The 18,613-nt window shown below is 46.1% G+C and overlaps 1 protein-coding gene and 1 non-coding gene across 22 annotated transcripts in view; one reads left to right on the top strand and one right to left on the bottom strand.

Moving 5' to 3' along the window:
* The window catches only part of SLC39A11 (solute carrier family 39 member 11), a 371,868-nt gene that overhangs the window by 130,641 nt on the left and 222,614 nt on the right, over nucleotides 1-18,613 (bottom strand). The gene's annotated exons all lie outside the window — the stretch shown is intronic.
* On the top strand, nucleotides 3,609-3,715 carry LOC145543871 (U6 spliceosomal RNA). Its single transcript, XR_014081118.1, has one exon. It is a non-coding gene; the product is annotated as a U6 spliceosomal RNA (small nuclear RNA).

Genomic DNA, 18,613 nt, shown 5'->3' on the forward strand with positions numbered 1-18,613 from the left:
TTAAAAAATTAAGACATATCAATCCTATCTTTTTAATGGTCCTCATACTATTTTTTTCTTATCTTTCTAGGTCTTTTATGAATGACTGTCTTTTTTAGTAAAAAAAAAAACAAAAAAAAAAACCTAAAAAATTTCAAGTTTAGCAATTCCTTTAACTACACTTCAATTTCTTTTGCTTCAGCTAAATTCAAATATAATCAAAGTCAATACTTCTTTTAAAACAACTCTGAGAAACATGGGTGGCACTGCCCAGCTGTCCCAAATGGTCACAGACACACACCGGACCCTCGCAGGCAAAGGTCTAGTCCAGAACAGCACAGACAGAGACTGCCTGAGGGAGGAACCCCACACGGAAGCTGGTCCGATCTGCGGGCGGGCACTGTCTTAAGGCAGAGACTACTGAACTGTCTCCGCAGTAGTCATACAGGCCTACCTGGATGGAGTTTTATGATTTACACGGTCATTTAACAGCGGTAGGCCCACTTAAGAGGCTCTGCCTACACTCGCTGGTTCTTCAACAAACTAGTTCTGCGCTGGGAAGAACTATGGTCTTAGTGGGCTCAGTCCTGGAGCGCCCCTGCACTCCAGCCACTGTCGGGGGTGCGCTGGAGACACAGAGAACCACGGAGACCAAGTTGCTGCCCTAAAAAAAATTCACTGCCTAGAGCATCTGGTGGAAAGGGAGGAGGGACTACAGATTGTTTTTTTAATTTATTTTTAATTTTTTAAGTTGAAGTACAGTTGATTTACAATGTTACTTTACTTTCAGGTGTACATAAAATCGATTCAGAGATATATATACATATATATATCAGATTCTATATAAATATATCTATATTTCAGATTATTTACCCTTATAGGTTTTTATAAAATGCTGAGTATAGTTCTCATGCTATACAGGAGGTCCTTGTTGGTTATCTATTTTATATTATAGCAAGGTGTATCTACTGGGGCTTCCCAGGTGTCATTAGTGGTAAAGAACCTGCCTGCCAATGCAGGAGACATAAGAGACGCAGGTTTGATCCCTGGGTCAGGAAGATCCCCTGGAGGAGGGAATGGCTACCCACTCCAGTATTCTTGCCTGGAGAATCCCATGGACAGAGGAGCCTGGCGGGCTACGGTCCGTGGGGTCACAGTCAGACACGACTGAAGCGACTTAGCACAGCACAGTGTGTATCTGCTAATCCCAAACTCCTAATTTATCCCCTGCCTTTCCCCTTTGGTAATCACGATTTGTTTCCTATTTCTGGGGGTCTATTTCTATTTTGTATATAAGTATATTGGTATCATTGTTTTAGATTCCACATGTAAGTGATATCACATGGCATCTGTCTTTCTCCATCTTACTTCACTTAGTATGATATCTCTAGGTCCATCCATGTTGTTGCACACGGTACCATTTCCTTCTTTTTATGGCTGAGTGATATTCCACTGTGTATATGTGCTGCATCTTCTTTATCCATCCATCATCTGTCAGTGGACGTTTAGGGTGCTTCCACGTCTTGGCTATCGGGAACAGTGCTGCTCTGAACATGGGTGGGGGCGGTGCATGTATCAAGTTAGCCAAAAAGGTTGTTCGGGTTTTCCATTAACATCGTACAGAAAACCTGGACAAAATTTTGGGCCAACCCAATATCTTTTTGAATTTTGGTTACAGAGAGTTTTAATACAGAATAACATTAGTCTTAGCTTGCTGAGGCTCTAGGGTCGCAAGAAAAAGTCATGATTCTGCCCAGAAGGTCAAAGAGTCTTAAGATCGAAAGAGATGCCTGAACCATCTTGAAGGATAAGTGGTTCTCTAAGCAGAAGGAACACTTCCTAGAGGCGAGGGAAGGACAAGGTTTTCTTTTTAGAACTGCAAGTAGCCCTTTGTGGCTGGAATGCAGCGTGTGTAGGAAGCAGACGATAAGAGGCCATGCCACACAGACAGGCAAGAGGCAGATGATAAAAGCTCTGGGTCGTGTTAAGGATATTGGATTTTATCCTACACCTGCTGGAAGATTTCAGCTTAAATAGAAAAACCAGTGCACCCAATCTGCGTTTTATAGAGAGTTCACAATCACAGCACTATGGAGATGGAGGCGAGAGAAAATCCATGTTCGTTCTGAGATCCGGCGGTACATCCCTTGGAGGTTTAGACATAACCAGGATAAAGGCAAAAAGATATTTCTAGACCTCTATTCACTAGGGATCAGAATGCCTGAAAGATGTTCATTAAAAATGTGTGTAACATTCTTTCCTCGTTTTTCAAATGGAAACGCTGACATCTGTGTCAACGACAAGCCTGATAACGTGAAGATGAAGTGTGCACGTCATGTTACCTTTCACTTAATGAAAATGCAAGGAAGTATAACAGGGGCTGTAATTCAAATAAATCTGGTATGCATTTATTAAAAGCATACCCTGACCGAGTATATTAACTACCATCTCATCTTGGCCAACATGGGCGCCAGAATGAAAATTCTGTGAGATTTAAAAAGGAGAAGAACCAAAGCTGACTTTCATAGTCAAATGAACATAAAACAGTGTTTCGAAGCTTCTATTTATAGTAAAGACAGAGAAATGGGGATTGGATCTAACCTTCCACCCAAAACAACCAGAACAAAACAGACACAGTATATGAAGCAACCATTTAAAGTGGGCAATGAGCAAAAAAGACCGTAGTCTCTGAGAGAAGGGAAACAAATGAAGTGAGCCCTGTGATGTTCCCAAGTCACCACCTTGAGAGTTTCCAGGATGTGGACAAAGAGGGACCTTGGCTGGAAGCTGGCTGATGTCCGGCGTCGAGGAGACAGAGCTGATGACGCAGAAGCACGCTGAATGACGTTTAACACCATTCAGCACCAGGGCAGTGCTAATTAAAACCAAGAAGAAATATCATTGCACACCAAGCCAGGCGGGCTACAGTCCGTGGGGTTGCAAAGAGTCAGCCGTGACTTAGTGACTGCACAGCGACAAAGCTAAGATGAGAAAGGCTGAATGTGCCGGGCGTCGGTGCGGATTGGAGGAATGGGGACTCTCATGAACTGCTGATGGCAACGCGGAACTTGGGAAGAGAGTTCAGCAGTTTCTTAAAAAGTTAATCGTACAACTATCATAGGGCTTCCCAGGTGGTCAGAGTAAAGACTCCGCCTGCAATTCAGGAGACTTGGGTTCGATCCCTGGCTCAGGAAGATTCCCTGGAGGAGGGAATGGCTACCCACTCCAGTATTCTTGCCTGGAGAATCCCATGGATAGAGAAGCCTAAGCGACTACACAACACCCATCATGAACCAGCCATGCCACTCCAAGATATTCATCCCAAAGAAATGACAGTACATGTCCATGCAGATTTTCATATTCAAACGTTCACTGTCCATGCAGAGATTCATATGCAAACGTTCACTGCAGCTTTATTTCTATAGAGCCCCAAACTGGAGACAACCTACATGTCTGCCAATAAATGAGGAGACAAATATGATATAGCCACAAAAATAAAAGGAATTATCTCAATTATGGCGGTGGGTTCGCGGGTATACATGTGCTGAAATTCATCACGTGGGACCCTTTAGTGTGTGCGGTTTATCATGCATCACCTGTAGCTCGATAAAGCTATTAAAAATGTTTGGGTGCTCGCTTCGGCAGCACATATACTAAAATTGGAACAATACAGAGAAGATCAGCATGGCCCCTGCACAAGAATGACACGCAAATTCGTGAAGCGTTCCATATTAAAAAAAAAAAAAAATGTTTGGAAAATTCTGGGTTAAATAATATTAAGTGAGTTTCTCCTCTGTAGGATTTCCAGAGCCTCTAAATGCTAAGTGGGTATCAGCCTGTGAAGAGAATCTAATATATGTTATTTCCCAAACCTATGCTTCCACGGAATCATTTTTCCCCTTTTATTCTTTTACTGAGAGTTCTCACGGAGCTGGCATTCCATGGATCACTTAGGGAACTAGGACAAAATCTGCTGTTGATTTAGAAATTTCTAAGTGGCAAATGACAAGAAGACGCCTCTCTAAATTGTCTTCAAAACAAAAGAGGTTCCTGATTTCATGAAGTCTGCACCAGACACTGTGAAAACATCCCTGATGCCTAAATAAATGTGCGTACTTTGCTTAAAAGGCTGCAGAATTACTTTAGCTTCTTCTTGCAGCTACAGATCATGCTTATGTCTTTTTTCATTTTCTACTAAATAAGCTATCGGCGAGAATTTATTGGTGCTTTCCTCCTCCATCCCATGACATCTGCTGGAGCTGGTGGTTACTGTAAATAATAATAATAGTCAATTATCTGAGCACTGCAGAGAACGGCATTCTAAGGAAGCCAACAAAATTGCTTTTTCAACTCCTTTTTAAGGGAACACACCACACACACCCACAGTTCAAGAGACGAGCAGAAGAGAAAAGCTCAGAAAACCCAAGTGCGATGATTAGAAAGATGTTTCTGGATTCTTGGAATGCCATCGTGTACTGTAAATTTCACCGCCCTGCTCCCATTGGCTTTGACCACTGCAGGGCTGACCCCAACAGCCACAGCTCTCCACGGATGCCTTTTAACCACATCATCCGGCCGGGCTGCTCCGCCGTTCCACTCTCTCAAGGCCCTTCAAGCCACCATTTAATCTAGTAGTCTGAGTTTCATCTGGAGCTCTAATCATGGCAAGGAATCACGCTGACTTGGATAAGATTGGGTCGCCTGCTTTTCCTGATGGAAGATTGCACATCCTGCCTGAGGCAGAGGAAGCTTTTAAGTGGAATCACCCAGAATGTGCATCCCTCAGCCCCGGGTCACTCAGGTGGATTGGCTCAAACGGAAACACAGGCTGGCAGGATGAAGCAGAAGTTGAAATCAAGGTTGCCAGGAGAAATACCAATAACCTCAGATATGCAGATGACACCACCTTAACGGCAGAAAGTGAAGAGGAACTAAAGAGTCTTTTGTTGAAGGTGAAAGAGGAGAGTGAAAATGCTAGCTTAAAACTCAACATTCAGAAAACTAAGATCATGGCATCTGGTCCCATCACTTCACAGCAAATAGATGGGGGAAAAATGGAAACAGTGACAGACTTTATTTTCTTGGGCTCCAAAAGCACTGTGGACGGTGACTGTAGCCACGAAAATTAAAAGACACGTACTTCTTGGAAGAAGAGCCATGACAAAACTAGACAGCTTATGAGAAAGCAGAGATGCCACTGTGCCAACAGCAGTCCATAGAGTCAAAGCTGTGGGTTTTCCACCACTGTGCCAACAGCGGTCCATAGAGGCAGAGCTGTGGGTTTTCCACCACTGTGCCAACAGCGGTCCATAGAGTCAGAGCTGTAGGTTTTCCAGTGGTCATATATAGGAGGGATAGTTGGACCAAAATAAGGCTGAGGGCCAAAGAACTAATGCTTTCGCACTGTGGTGTTGGAGAAGACTCTCGAGAGTTCCTTGGACTGCAAGGAGATCCAACCAGTCCATCCTAAAGGAAATCAGTCCTGACTGTTCATTGGAAGGACTGATGCTGAAGTTGAAGCCCCAGTACTTTGGCCACCTGATGTGAAGACCCTAATGCTGGGAAAGATTGAGGGCAGGAGGAAAAGGGGATGACAGGGGATGAGATGGTTGGATGGTATCACCGACTCAATGGACATGCATTTGTTCAAACTCTGGGAGATGATGAAGGACAGGGAAGCCTGGTGTGCTGCAGTCCATGGGGCCACAAAAAGTAGGATCCAACTTAGCGACTGAACAAAAACGAGAGCTTCATTTAGAGTTCAGACACTATGTCCATCTATCTGTGATGTATCTTGCTTAGGATTTTCCGGGTAGCTTTCTGTTTTAAACTATCATACTCAGTATTTTAATGGGCGGACCACATTGCTATGGTGGGAGATGGAAGCAAGAAAGTTCAGGGTAGATTTGCTTTTTTTTTTAGGATTTTTATAAATATTTATGTATTTCTGGCTGAGTTGGGTCTTGGTTGGGGTGCACAGACTCAGTAGTTGTGGCCCCACGGCAGGCGGGATCTTAGTCCCCAATCAGGAATGGAACCCATGCCCCTCTGCACTGGAAGGTAGACTCTTAACCACTGGGACCCCCAGGGACGTCTGTTAAATGGTAAGTTTTAAAAGGGAAACATCAGACAAACTGAAACATATAAAACAAAATAAATAGAGGAAGAGGTATTCTGTGTTCTTACACAGAAAGGTTGCAAACTACAAGGCCACTAACTCTTTTCAAGTTAATAGGTTTAACACAATTCCAGTCAAAATCAGTTCAGTTCAGTTCAGTCGCTCAGTCATGTCCGACTCTTTGCAACCCCGTGGACTGCAGCACGCCAGGCTTCCGTGTCCATCCCTAACTTCCGGAGCTTACTCAAACTCATGTCCATCAAGTCAGTGATACCATCCAACCATCTCATCCTCTGTCATCCAGTCGAAATAGCTGTAGAATTTTTAAACTGAACAAGGAGAGTCTAAGGGTCATCTGGAAATAAAGAAAAATTCATAATGGGCGGGACTCGCTGCTAAAGATTTTATAAAACAGTAATAACTAAGACATCTTTCTTGCTGTAGAAGGATACTTAACTCTCTCTAGATTTCTCATCACCTTAAAAAGGCTATTTCAACAAAGGTATTACACACAGCACTCAAATGACTTTGTGTGGATATTTCTAGAGCACTGCCAAAACATAGCAATTTTTATCTGGTTGTCTCAAGGCCTTCTGATGATACTTGTAGGTTATCTACAGAGAAAAGATTTCCTATGGACTGGATTCGGATTCTAAAAATCGACATCGAGGTTCTTTCTGCATTGTCAGACCAGCTTTTCTTCAGCATCTGCTTCCTCACTGACTATCCAGATGAAATGGCTTGTGATGGAGTCTGGAATGTCAATGCTTCCTGGGCACTCAAGTTTCATATTTATTCAAATCAAGCTTTGGGTCTATGCAGCTGTGACTCTATTCCAAAGGCAGGATTAATTCTATTCATACTTTTTGGGGGAGGGCCTGTGCCACGTGGCATGTGGGATTTTAGCTTCCCGAACAGGGATTGAACCCATACCTCCTGCAATGGAAGTGCAGAATCTTAACCAATGGACTGCCAGGGAAGGTCCCTCTGACAGTACTTTTGAGATCCCTCTCACACTGTTAGCTAAGAGCTCATCTCTCACAAGGATCACGTTCTCATCTAGACACTTCTGCGTTCATTGGAGATTTAAGGTCCATAATCTGTGATGTCAGTATTCATGTAGATAAACCATCCGATACCTTGGTTTCGATCCCTTATTTGGTTCCTTACATGCTTCACCTTCAGTGAACTTGTCCTACACACTATTTTACCCCATGTGTCCAAGGGCATTGCTAACATAGGAACTGCCTCCAAAATTTCAATTCTAGGCATTCCAGATGGCCGACACCTGCTCCTTCCTTCCGAACCCTCGATCCACTAACTCTCTGGTCCTACCGGCACCTCTGTCCCCTTGGCCCAACCACTTTTTTGCTTTCAATATTCACCTTGCGTCCTCACTTCGCTCCTTAGCCAGCAGCAGTCCTGTGTTATAACCACCCGCACACGTGCCTGATTAATGTCAAACCTCCATCTTCTCTGCACCTGTTCCCAAAGAACTGAAGGGGGATGGAGAAAGGTGTCCATGCTGATGTAGCCCCAGGATTTGTTTTGTTGTTTGTGCTCAGTCATGTCCAACCCATCGTGCCCTCGTGGACTGTAGCCCACCAGGCTCCTCTGTCCATGCGATTTCCCAGGCAAGGACACTGGAGTGGGTTGCCATTTCCTTCTCCAGGGGGATTACAATGGTACCAATAAGATGCTCACTGAGGGAGTGGATGAATGAATGAAGCTGTCAGTCAATCAATCGATCGTCAAATGAAGTTAGAACCTGCATCCTTAGCTAGCTCTTCTGGTCTGTATCAGAAGGGGATCTAGGCAGAGGAAACACAACAAAAACTGTTTTCAAGTCCGAAGCCTAAATCCAGAAAGGACAAGTCCGTGACAACTGCCTACACTCCTCCTGGGGGCTCGCTTTTTCATCTGCACCCTCTTCCCTGTGCCTGTGTGCGCAATAGGTGACTCTGAGAAGCAGACAGAAACGTCAGCAAGTGGAGCTAGGAACAGTTTCCGCTGCCTTCAACAGTTCCCTTTTTGTCCTCGTGACGAGAACCATCAGTTCGTTGCATCTATAATTTTCTGTTTAGGTAACATCTTATTTGCATGCTGAAACCATGTTCTTTTTTTCCCTGTTGCTGATGTAAAAGATTGCTTCTTTCTAATTATGTTGCAGGCACTCAGGGAATTCAAAGAGCAGAAAATATGTCAGGAGCAATTTACAAATGGTGGCTATTTGTGTACTCACTTGCCTGGACTCCAGAAAATATAGAAAGGGGGGAAAAAACACCCATTAAAAATACCAGCTCTCCTCAGCAGATCTCTGCCTGCATTTGTTCTTTCAGTCCTAGCTATATACAAACCTAAACCCGAAATGTGAATGTGACTGCAGAAAAATTTCTTCTTCCTCATCTCTTGATTGTTTTCAGTGCGAGTTCAGAAATGAAAGTTTCCCTAAAGGCTCTGATCTCTCCCTGGAAACTCCATTTCTCTTGCCCTCAAGTCACTATTTTCAAAAACATGCATTTTTTCATGTTCTGTTAACTGAGCCATCACAAGAGCTAGAAGATTCTTCCCAGAATTATACAAGTCAGGACTGAATAATTTTAAAAAACTATTAAAAGAAAAAAAGAATCCCGGTTTGGGGGATCTTAGTTCCCTGACCAGGGACCAAACATGTATCCACTGCGTGGAAGCACAAAGGCCTAACCTCTAGACCACCAGGGAAGTCTCAGGATTGAATAATTATTCCACGGACATGGAATATCTGGACTTCCACACGCGTCTCAAGGCTCTGAGACTAAAAATTTTTTGTACATTTGGAACTCCGTTAAATTATAAAGTACTCAAAAGCCTAAAATATGCCTTCTGCTTCTTTGGTAGGTTACTAGAGTGCTAATAAAAGCAATGTATAGAACCTTCAACATATGAACGTTCCACCCAGAATCCTTGGTAGTGGTGAGCAAAGCCACTCAAGAGAGCCCAAGTCCAGCACCAAAGATGGGGCAGTGGTTGCTAGTGGACTTGGATTTAAGAATAAGAGGTCTTTCAAGAGGCCTTCTGGACCATTCATCAGTTCAAACAGAGAGGCTTCTCAGCATCTTCTAAGCCATGACCTTTACAGAGTCCCATGCTGCGACATTACTTTGCATCCTTGGTCAGCTCAAGCTTGTTTCATTCAAGGTACGTGCTGGGGCCAACCATGCCCAGTCACAGAGCTGAAACAGTCATGAAAAGGCCTTCGAGTCAATCAAGATCCTAATACACTCTTGCATGGCCCCAATATTCACTGACTCTGAATCTAGGGCGAACCCCCATTTTCCCGTCACAAAGGAAAGAGCTAGCTGGCTCAAATACACAGACTTTTGGAGATGTAGACATGGATGGGGTCGTCAAGTCTGCTTGCACTGGGGCTTCCCTGGTACTGAATTCATTTAGTTCTATGTGCATAGTTAATGTAAAGCATTATACATTAGCTTAGAAATGCTGCTTCTGTTCCTTCTCACATTTCACAGAATGGTTTGATTCCATCTCTATCTGTGACAGCTTCCCGAAGGTAGCTCCTGTGGTAAAGAATCCGCGTGCCAATGCAGGAGACACAAGAGACTCGAGTTTGACCCCTGGTTTGGGAAGATCCCCCGGAGGAGGAAATGACAACCCACTCCAGTATTCCTGCCTGGAAAATTCCATGGACAGAGGAGCCTGGTGGGCTGCAGTCCATGGGGTCGCAGAGAGTCGGACACGACTCAATGAGCATGCACGCGTGGGCACGCCCGTAAGTTCTGAGTAGAACTGTCAGCTTGGAATGAGATCCCCAGGAGAGAGTGTGAAAAAGAAAAAGGGTGCAGGGGGGTGCTGCTAATGAAACACCAGTGGGAAAAAAAAAAGCTAAGTTAATGAATAGACAAAGAAGAGGGGCCCCAGAGGGAGATGGAGGAAATACCGCCAGAAAGGAAGGATGCGCTGAGAACTGGGAGGGAGAAGGACCACAGAAGCCACAGGAAGATATTTCAAGATGAGGCAGAGGATAGCTGCTGTCAGTATACCAGGGATTTCAGCAAAATTACACGATTTCTGGTTAGACACAGTTTTCTGATGTTTAGGATTCACTGCTCAGGAGGTCATGGGAGGTGAAGAAATGCAAACAGCTAATGCGGTTCTCTGTTTTCAGAAGTTCTGGTGAACAGATGAGAAAACAAGGTGGATGGCAACTAGACAGGGGTGGTGTGGGTGAAGGAAGACGTGGTTTTTTCAAGAAAAAGAGGCTGACTGATGAGAGTCAGGAGAGGAGAGGGTAGAAAGGAAAAAGGAATCTTTGATGGAAGACCAGGTGGGCAAAACAAAGCCCGATCTTGACTTGGGGGAGCAGACACCGTGACTTCTGGGTCTGAAGAGAAAAAGAGATGGTTAGTAAGTGGGTAAATTTGGAGCAAGGGATAGAGGAGCCTGAGGGTGATCTTGTCTTATTGCCTATTATGAAGTTATTTGCTGAGAGTTAGAAGGATGAAGACTGACAAGTCCTGTAAGGAGTCTGGGGAAACTCTGAGTAGTCACTGAAAGCCCAGTAGGAAGAGTTGGCCAAGCCTCGAGGGTGGCAGGGTTGGAGTTCTGAAATCTGGAATGGCGCTGATCCTTGGGGTTGTGTGTGATCTTTCTCAGCAGCCCTTGGCAGCCCAAATTGGGGAGCAGAGATGGCTCATAGGATTGGTCCAAGCTGAGGTGGAAGGATGACGTGTAAGGGGAAGGCAGAGAGCTGGGAAGTGGGCGATTCAACCAAGGAAAGGAGGGATGTCCAAAAAAACCAGGTCTCTGGAGGAAGTGGGATAACCAGGAGCATGGAAAGACAGGATGCTGAGGTCAGGGGACGGGATACTGACAAGTAATTCTGAACTGGGAACAAGGCTCTGGGAATGGTGGAGGACCCGGGAAGAGCACACCCAGATGTGTCCACGTGGAAGCTGATGGCTAAGGGGGGGGCGGGTGCTATGGGTTCAACAAACTCCACTCCCCACATTCCTGGCAGTGATGTGGGTCATGTGACTCGGTCCTGGCCAATGAAACGTGAGCAGAAGAAATACATAACATTCCTAGACCCTAAAAATGGCCCCTAAAATATCTCTCACAACATCCTTCTTGCTTATGCTGTTTCTTTGTCAGGTTGGCCAAAGGTGGAGGATCCAGTGGGAAAACCCTCAGACTCTGGGGGCCACAAGGTGGATGGAGTTTGGAGACCAAAATACAGCAAGAAGCATGTGACGGACTTAGAGCGAACACTCCTTCCCAACCTACCCCAATGGGACTGTGGATGGAGCAGGAACTACTCTTTTCCTGGGGCTTTAGGGGCTGTTTGTTACAGCAGTTGGCTTACATGGACCGAAACAGGAGTGCTAAAGGCAGACAGCAAGAGGTTCAAGGAGGAAGGGCTTTTAATTAAGGGTTTTAAAATAAGAGGGATAAGAACCCCGCCTCTGCTGGCTCCACGGCAAGAGCTGAGAGAAGGAGCATCAGTTTGAACAGCAGGTGCTCAATAAAGATTTGTTGACTGAATGCTATGAAGGACCAATAAAGGTAGAGGTAAGAATCTTGATTTTTACCAACAACTGCACAGGATGAAACGAGCTTTCCTGACAAGATAAGGAAAGGCATTTATAACTCTCTTTTCTAATTGTAAAAGTTACCGGGAGACCAGAAGAGATGGCAATGAAAAATATAGAATCTTCTTCTCTTGAGAGTTGTAGGGAGAGATTAAAAAATGAGATAATTATCCTCCTGGAAAAGAAGAAGGATAAAGAGAACTAGTTTAATAATATTGTATTCCAGGTCGAGTGGTCGATTTCCCCATTGATTTGGGATGATTTTTTTTCCCAGATCTTTTCTAAGTGAGCAGTGGACTGTATTAAATCTCTCGGTTTCAGGGCTCTAAAAGGTGCTCTAAACGTCCGTGGATTCTAAGTGAGATGACACCACGCAGAAGCTACTGGTCCACAAACCAGGCACGGGGCCAAATCACACACAGTTTGGGTGGCCAGAAAGAGCTCAGGGCGGCACTGTTCAAGGAGGGGTCTTGGTCACTGCCCACCCAGCTCCTTCTCCAACTGACTCACTGGATCCCAGAGATGAGCTGAAGGGAAGAAGGCGCTGAGAGCAGCTCGGAGCTCACTGCCAGCACGGATATATCTTCCGGGGTAAGTTCTCCAGGAGGCAATTAGGTTACATCAATCACAGGATATGAGGTCTTCATTATGATAGCTCTGACTCTGATTTCAAATATAGTGCCCATCGGGACAAGGGCTTTTGCTCCCTTGCCAAAATGATCGTTTATACAAAGTTCTAAGAAAACAATACTCTCTATCCCACCTACTCCCTCAAAAGAGAGAAAGAAAAGAGAAAGGGAAAAGAAATCTGATACTGTTGAGTAAAGGGACGTAGGCCACGCAAGTTCAGCCTAACAGGAAGCTCCCTGGCACCTATACAATTTATCCCATGAAATGCATGCCTGCTACACTGCCTGGTCCTCTTACTTTGGAAGAACAGTAGGTAGGAAAGGGGGTGAGGGGGGCTTGTCTCTGCTGTCAAAGCCCTGACACACTCGTAAGGAGAACTATGGTTAGAAAGAGATTGATTCCAACCAGACCTGGTTCTAGACCTTGATGCCACTCTACTCATGGGTACCAGGGAAAATAATGGGGGTGGGTGTGGAGGAAAGGGAACTCTCCTACACCGTTGGTGGGAATGTTAAGTCGACACAGCCTCTATGGAGAACAGAATGGAGGTTCCTTCAAAGACTAAAAATAGAGTCAACGTCACTCCTGGGCATATATCTGGAAAAGACAAAAACTCTATCTCAAAAAGACATATGAACCCCAGTGTTCACAGCAGCACTGTTTACAACAGACAAGGCATGGAAGCAAGCCAATCTGACAGGTGAATGGGTAAAGAAGATGTGGTACATACATATGGTGGAATGTCATCAGTCATGACAAAGGATGAAACAATGCCATTTGCAGCAACATGGATGGACCTACAGGTTATCACACTAGGGGAAATGAGTCAGGAAGGCAAATACCGTATGATATCACTTACACTTGGAATCTAAAGAAAATAACACAAATGAACTTACAAAACAGAAATAAATTCACAGACATAGAAAACAAACTTACAGTTACCAAAGGGAAAAGGGGTGGGGAGGGATAAACTGGGAGGTTGGGATTAATAGATATACACTACTATATTCAAAATAGATAACCAACAAGGGCCTACTGTATAGCACAGAGAACTAAATTCAATATTTTTAATAACTTATAATAAATTTTTTTAATAAAAAATAACCTATAATGGAAAAGAATCTTAAAACTATACACACACACACACACACATATATATAACTGAATCACTTTGCTGTACACCTGAAACTAACACGCACTGTAAATCAACTAGACTTCAATTAAAAAGAAAAAGAAAAAAGTAGGGGCCCAAAAGACTTTCCCCAGTGGCTCAGTGGTAAAGAATCCACCTGAAATGCAGCAGCCATGGATGGGTTCGATCCCTGGGTCGGGAGGATCCCCTGGAGAAGGAAATGGCAACCCGCTCTAGTATCTTGCCTGGAGAATCCCATGGACAGAGGAGCCTGGAGGGCTACAGTCCATGGGGCCGCAAAGAGTCAGACACGACTGAGGGACTAAACAACAATAAACACGCTGAGATGAACAACCGTTCCCGACCCTCCTCTAAGGAGAAGCCAAGCCCTTCAGTTGCTAACTGCCCCCCACACCCATCACGAATTCTCCACGCCTAATTTCCTTCCTCCTCTATTTTCCATTCTTCCAAACTCAGGTACCCCCACACCAAGGCTTGCTTTGAGTTCAAGGAAAGAAAATTCCACGTTAACATGACCTTCGGGGTTAACAAACCCCGGTTGAGACTGTTCAATAAACTCTTTCTCCCTGAAGAATGCCTGGAAAGTGGTACTTTATCTAACCCAATACTGACTGTAGTTAAATGAAAATTGCTAATATAGATCATATACCAATTGCCAATTTGGAAAGAACGAGTGCTTAATAAAGTGCACTAATCCCAAAGCCCTATTAAAGATATTTTTAATCTTTTTTTTTTCCTGTTGTGTGTGTGTATGATCCAGTAACTTAAAATCAGTAGCCCTCAACGAATCTTATTTTATGGTGCCATGAAAACAGTTTCCAAGGTATATGATTTTTCAGTAGGTGCGATTTTTACAAATTATCAACAGCATATAATGTGATCCAAAGGTCAAAGAAGCACACTCGGGATTATCCACAACTCTTCTTCTTTCACTCCGTAAACATTTATTCGCACTGCACCCCACTCAGGGCTCCAAGAGATGGATAAACAGTAAGCTGCAACTATCTCACTTCTGGGTATTTATCCACATGATATGAGCACTCACTTGAAAACATACATGCATGTCTCTGTCCACTGAGGCATTATTTACAATAGACAAGATACGGAAACAACCTAAGTACCATCAACGGATGAACAGATAAAGGAAGTGTGGTTTATGTATACAATGAAATGCTACTAGGTCATAAAAAAGGATGACATTTCGCCATTTACGACAACATGGATGGATCTTGAGGATATTGTATTAAGAGAACTGTCAGTTACAGACTTCCCAGGTGGCTCATTGGTAAAAAAAAAAAAAATTCACCTGCCAATGCAGGAGACGCGGAAGACCTGGGTGCGATCCCTGGGTCGGGAAGATCCCCTGGAAGAGAAAATGGCAACCCATTCCAGTATTCTTGCCTGGAAAATCGTGGACAGGGGAGCCCGGCGGGCTACAGTCCACAGGGTCCCAAAGAGTAGGACAGAACTGAGCACCTAAGCACACACACACAAAACGTCAATTGGACAAAGACAAATATTGTATAATTTTGCTTACATGTGATAAAAAATGAACAACAACAACAAAATAAATGAACAAAAATAAACACGCAGATACAGAGAACAGAGCGGAGGTTCCCAAAGGAGAAGAGGGGGAGGGGCGGAACGGGTAGCGACGACCGCCTGGTGGCAGAAGGATGGGAAATTTCCGTAGGGCACAGAGACGTGGAAATACCATGCTGTCCCGTGAAATGCGTTCTTGTCGTTTAGCTGCTCAGCTGTATCCGACTCTTTTGCGACCCCATGGACTGTAGCCCCACCAGGCTCCTCTGTCCATGGGGTTTCCCAGGCATGAACACTGCAGTGGGCTGCCGTCCCTTCTCCAGGGGATCCTTCTGACTCAGGGATCGAACCGGCGTCTACTGCATTGGCAGGTGGAGTCTGCACCACTGAGCCACCAGGGAAGCTCATGAAATGTATAGCATGCTATATAAATCAACATTACCTCAATAAAAAATAAATTCTATATACACAATTGTGTGGACATGGGCATGTATACACACTGGCATGCACAGACAAACATGCACGCACGCACACAGTTGCATGGGTATTCATATATGTATGTGTGCACGCATATACATACTCATATACAAACGCATCAATGTGTGCACATGATGCACCCACGTGGTATTATATGTGAACACACATCCAGATGTAGGCACAGGTATGTGTGTGCCAGTACACAAGCATGCACACCCTCCATGCTTATGTGTGTACACCTGTACACAATGCATGTGCATATGCTTGCATATCCACAAGTGGACACGCTCACAGACACAAGAATGTGCATGCATGTGTACACACTCTTGCCCTGGTGTACATACACCCACATACATGCATCCGTGCTCATGCACGCACGCACGTACACACCACCCTTGTTCTCCTTTCTCGTCTACAGCGGCCGAGCCTTGGCAGAACCCACATCTCTCGACTCCAGACCCAGCACTCTTGCCTCCACAGCAGCTGCTCAACGCTCAGGGAAGCTACTGCCAAGAGAAAGTAGAGAGTGTTTCTTCCAGGGCAGGAGGTGACATTTCATGGACCACGCAGTGCCCAGCCCGAGTGGCATGCCGAGTGTCCAGAACTCTTCAGCTAACAGCCACGTTATTCAGCCCCATCGGCCCAAGTACAGTAATCGGGTTGCAATCTCTCTGGCTTCGTCCAGGAACTCGAACGGCTTTTTAGAAACCCAAAAGTGGAAAAAGGAAATACAGTGGCCGGTCGAGGTGGGCATTAGCCATGCTGGGCTTAACAGTGCCTGTGCTGAGACGTTCTGCCTGGGTCCAAGCCGGGTAAATGGGGAGCGCCGCTGTCCCCAGCTCTCCACTCCTCCCTCCCCAACCAATACTCACTCAAAGCTGGAGACTGAGAGGAAGGAAAAAGGCTCGTGGACTCTCCCTTGGAAGCCAGTGCTGGACTCTGATTCCACTGTGGCTTCCTCATCTTCAAACCCAACAATCAACCATCTAGCTTTTTGTTTTTTCTTAAATCCCATGCTCCTTGTGTCGAATCCTGATTCAAGGAGGGGAGGGTGGAATCTTATGGCAAAGCAAGGGTCTGTTAGACTTGGTGATCTCTCTCACGCCCCTTTTCTTTAAATTTTATTTATTTATTTACTCTTGGGGTGCTGGGTCTTTGTTGCTGCGAGGGCTTTTCTCTCATGTGGCAAGCGGGGGCTACTCTTCCTTGCTGTGTGCGGGCTTCTCACTGTGGTGCCTTCTCTTGTTGCAGAGCATGGGCTCCCCGGCTCTCGGGCTTCAGGGGCTCTGGGGCTCCTCGGCTCTAGAGCACAGGCTCAGTAGTTGCGGCGCCCAGGCTTAGGGGCTCCTGGGCATGTGGGATCTTCCCAACCCAGGGATCGAACCCGTGTCTCCTGCACTGGCAGGCGGATTCTTTACTACTGAGCCACCAGGGAAGCCCTCCCCTTCATTTCTTCAACGCTACGATCCCGTTCACTGACATCCACCACCTCTGAAGCACTTATCATCACTGGGATTAAGGCAACGGGCAAGACAGAGAAATCCCAAGGTCTCTGGGACTTACATTCCGGAGGGGAGACAGGCCACAGAGAGACACACATGTAACAGAAGGTGTGTGCACGGTGAGTGCAGTGAGGAGGGGTGGACGGAACACGGGGACGGGGAGGAAGAGTGGCCAGGGATGCTCTCTGATGGCGTTCGCCTCTACGTGGGGCGTCAACTGAGCAGAGAGGTCAGCAGAGACGACCGGGGGCTGAGGACGGGCCGGGGGAAGGGCAGCCCAGAGGCTGAGCTTGCGGGCCAGTGAGGGTGAGAGGCAGGAGACGGGGCGGAGGGGAGCGGGCAGGACCCGAGGGCAGCCGGGTGTCTGGAAGCCCACGGGCGGGTCCCGGGCACTTGGTTCTGACACAGGCTGATCTACATATCTTAGGGTCACTCTGCTGTCTGGGCAGAAAACTGACTCTACTAGGGAGGACGGAAGGGGGTAAGCGAGGGGGCAGGACTGGGAGGAATCATTTCATGGGAGCCTCGTTGGACAGCCTTATCTGTAGTCATAAACGCAGCAACGACAATCAATACCGGAATCCACGCTTGCAGGCATTTCTGAGACGCTGGGCTTGGAGAGAGGCTGCTGACTGTGGAACAGCGGCCGAGAAAGGGCCCGCGTCCCCGGGCGGCCACGCGGGAGGTGGGGGGCCTCGTTTTCAGCTGCTTCTTCCCTTCAGCAGAACCCAAGCTTCAAAATATCACCCTCCTGCCTATTACAGAAAGAAAGTGCACTGCCCTCCGAAGTATTATGTCACAGGAGGTCACCACGCCGAAGAAACCCATCAGAGAACCAGTCATGCTGATAAGATTTGAAAAATTGGGTTCAAGCAGAGTCGGCAAGAAAGCTTTCTCCTTGCAGATTTATGAGAACGAAGGCTGAAAACCAATGAGGTGGCCTCAGCGGCAGGAATTCCAATGTGGGCGAGAATTGCGAGCGGCCGAGTCTTTTAATTGCAGGTATTGGACCTCTCATGCGACTTCCCGGGTGGCCCTAGTGGTAAAGAACCTGCTTGCCAATGCAGGAGGCATAAAAGACATGGGTTCGAGCCCTCGGTGGGGAAGATCCCCTGGAGGAGGGCCTGGCAACCCACTCCAGTATTCTTGCCTGGAGAATCCCAAGGACAGAGGAGCCTGGCGGACAACAGTCCATGGGGTTGCAAAGAGTGGGACACGACTAAAGTGACTGAGCATGCGCGCACATGTGAGCCTCTTGTACCAGGCAGGAGGCCTTCTCAGCCACAGTCTTCCTTCTGCCAGAGCAAAGACCAGTGCCTTCCAAAGATGATTAGTGCGTGGCTCAGCATCTGACCCCCAGACAATTCATTAGAGGCGAGGGCTGCAGGGGAAGTTGGGGGCTGAGGATAAGAGCCCTGCCCTCTTGGACTCCAACACTTTGGCCACCTGATGGGAAGAGCCAAGTCATTAGAAAATACCTTGATACTGGGAACGAATGCAGGCAAAAGGGGAAGGGGGCAGAAGAGGAGGACGTGGCTGGATGGCATCACGGACTCAATGGACATGAGTGTGAGCAAACTCCAGAAGATTTCTAGAGGACAGAGGAGCCTGGCATGCTACAGTC

The sequence above is a fragment of the Giraffa tippelskirchi genome, chromosome 3 (assembly GCF_054371585.1).
Source record: "Giraffa tippelskirchi isolate mGirTip1 chromosome 3, T2T-mGirTip1v1.2.pri, whole genome shotgun sequence".
Taxonomy (NCBI): domain Eukaryota; kingdom Metazoa; phylum Chordata; class Mammalia; order Artiodactyla; family Giraffidae; genus Giraffa; species Giraffa tippelskirchi.